General features: G+C 33.0%; 1 long non-coding RNA gene across 1 annotated transcript; it reads left to right on the top strand.

Moving 5' to 3' along the window:
- Nucleotides 1-2380, top strand: LOC128985461 (uncharacterized). Its single transcript, XR_008490027.1, has 3 exons — nucleotides 1-89; nucleotides 1481-1583; nucleotides 2061-2380. It is a non-coding gene; the product is annotated as an uncharacterized LOC128985461 (long non-coding RNA).
- Nucleotides 2381-2693: the final 313 nt, after the last annotated feature.

Raw genomic sequence — 2693 nt, 5'->3', positions numbered from 1 at the left:
ATCACGGCATTTTGTTTATGTTTCAAAAGTTATTAGGTGCATTAAGTTTACTGTTTTTATCCTACATAGCTTCTTAAGCAGCAAACAAGGTGAGTTATAACTTACTTAGGCCTTTTCAGTCAGTGGTGATTCAGTTATTCTAAACTAACATATAGGCCTAACCTAAAATGAAATAGAGGTAGGTACTCCAATAGTTCCTGGTCTAAGTTAACCAATAACTTTGATAGGTATTTGGTAGGTAACATGATTATGGCCCATCTCTAGAATTGGCCTAGCCTATGTGAGCAAACTCTTATGAATTTCCTTTTGTTTCTCATAAATATAACAGGCTATGTTACTGAAACTGTAAGTTACCGTTGGGTTTTTAGTAAATGGTCGTTGCTAAATGATACAGTTGGATTTACAGTAACCAAAACTAAAATAACTTAGACCTAACTTACACAAGGCATCTAACATTAAGTTTATAAACTCATAATTGAATTGAATTACTCACTTAGGTGGCGTCCCCAACTCAAATAGAAAATGACATTGTTGGGCCTGTCGCCTAATGCGGCAACTGCTTAAAAGTAATATGACTAGGTATTTAGGCTTAAGCCTAGCTAAGTTACATCAGCTAGGGATTGATTTAAGTTAAGTTAGCCTATTTTTAAACTTGTTGTGTTAAGGGCTGCAGGGGTTTTTCAACTCTAAGTTAAGTTTACAAATATGTTAACTTACTAGACCTTAAAACTTGGTTAACTCATAATTTAGCCCTCCGAGTTAAGCATCGCGTAATCGATGCACAACACATTCGCCGTGGTGTTATGCGTCGCTTTTGCGACACACAAACATCGTTTATGTCGAAGGCTCTGGGACTGACTTAATCAGATTGAACTGGATCAAGATTGGTATCGTTTTCGGCAGATTCTAAGCTTTCTCCTGATGTATGTTTCTAGACGCTTTTCATTTTAGTTCCAAAAATATTTTAGCAGGCAGCTGACGTGCGTATTTATAAACAACTTGGTTAACCACCGATGACTGGTGTGTTTTATTAAACGTTTCCATTGTCTTAGTGTGAAAAATTAAAAAAAATACGTGGTCCATTATAAGAAGATTTAAGTGATTTTGAAGGGCTGGTTGATGATCCTGAAGAAGTAGGTATTAATGTAAATTATCGGCCAGATTCCTAGCTATGGTTAGGCTATGCATTCTTAGCTAACGCTTAATGTACGAAATCTGTTTTTCACCCATAACTTATTTATTTTCAAATTTTCTTCCTTATATTATTATATTTTTGTAGGCCTAATCCTTATAAAATTTAGAACAAAGTGGCTATTTTAAAATATGTGTAGACCTATAAATTTTAAAAAATGATTGAGCGCAAACATACACGTTAGCTAGGCTATTCATTTATTATATAATTTTCAATAAATGTTAACGCCACAAAAATTGCAGAAATTTTTTTTGCAATGTTCTATTAAATGCATTTTGTTTTTTTAAGAAATAACGAAGAAGAGATGGGCCAACATTGAACAAAGCAAAATAGAGAAATCAGTTGCTTCATGGCTGCCACAGACACAATTAAAAACAAAGACTTAGAAAGGGTATGTATAGTGTGATAATTTGTATTACAAAATTCACTTAGTGAGGTTAAAAACATAGGCTAACAAAACAATATGCTACTAGCTTTCTCTCTTAATTCCGGATGATTCAGTTTTGATAGTATATTGTTATACTAAAGCTCAGGTGATTTTATTTATCTCAGACAAATACTGCAACAATCTTTAATACTTGTCAGGATTTTTTTATTTAACGATTCTGAATCTACCACTTGATGGATTTTCACTATTTTTGTGTCGAAAGAAAGATAATTCTGAGAACTAGGGAATGTGAAAGGCACAATTTCAGTTTAGGGTTTCAGTTTTTTAGATATTAAGTTTTCATTTTTTTAAGTCAAGCTGCCGACGTCAACATTCTAGACTAGCTTTTGCTATAATGCCATTTGCTTAACGTAACAGCTGTAAAAATTCAGGGGTCCCTAGTAACGAAATATAATATTAATCCGTGTGTTATAATTTTAGGGCAGGGTGTCAAAGAGCACCTGAAGAACAGGAAGATGAGGATCATGAAGCCGCCGACGCTTGAATGATGTGTAAATAATGTATTGTCAGAGTGTCTACGAACCGGGAAATCTGGGAATGAACTTATTTTTTTACTGAAATGTTCTGTTTTTAGTAAATATGGGTAATTTTTAGTGGTAATTGTCCTTAAATAATTGTGTGGGCCATTTTAAGTATGACATAAAAATTTGTTAGAAGAACATAAAAGGTTTTTTATAAAATGTTTGCTTACATTTTCATCATTTATTACTATAGAGTAATTATGCAATAGAAACCACATTAGCAGTTTCAAAGCCATAAATATTTTATCTCGACAATCACATCAAGTCAAGTACTTCAAAAAACTTATGACTCAGTAGCAAAGCAAAGCTCATAAAAGTTGTATCACTGTCATTCCTTGACAACTTATTTATTTATTACTAGGGTAATTATCATTAGATCCCAAACCTTTTTGATCATGGGAATAATAGTTTTATATTAGCTGTTATATTTAACTTCTTACTTGTACTTTCATCTTGAAGATTCAATTTGCCGCTGGCCGTTGCCTACTCCCTTCAAAACTGTTTACGGTTTCATATTAAACTTCGAATTAAT

Source organism: Macrosteles quadrilineatus, unplaced genomic scaffold (assembly GCF_028750875.1).
Source record: "Macrosteles quadrilineatus isolate MER2022 unplaced genomic scaffold, UCM_ALF_1.0 Scaffold_1__1_contigs__length_201487025, whole genome shotgun sequence".
In the NCBI taxonomy this organism is placed as follows: Eukaryota; Metazoa; Arthropoda; class Insecta; order Hemiptera; family Cicadellidae; genus Macrosteles; species Macrosteles quadrilineatus.
This window is presented reverse-complemented; position numbering and strand designations above follow the sequence as displayed.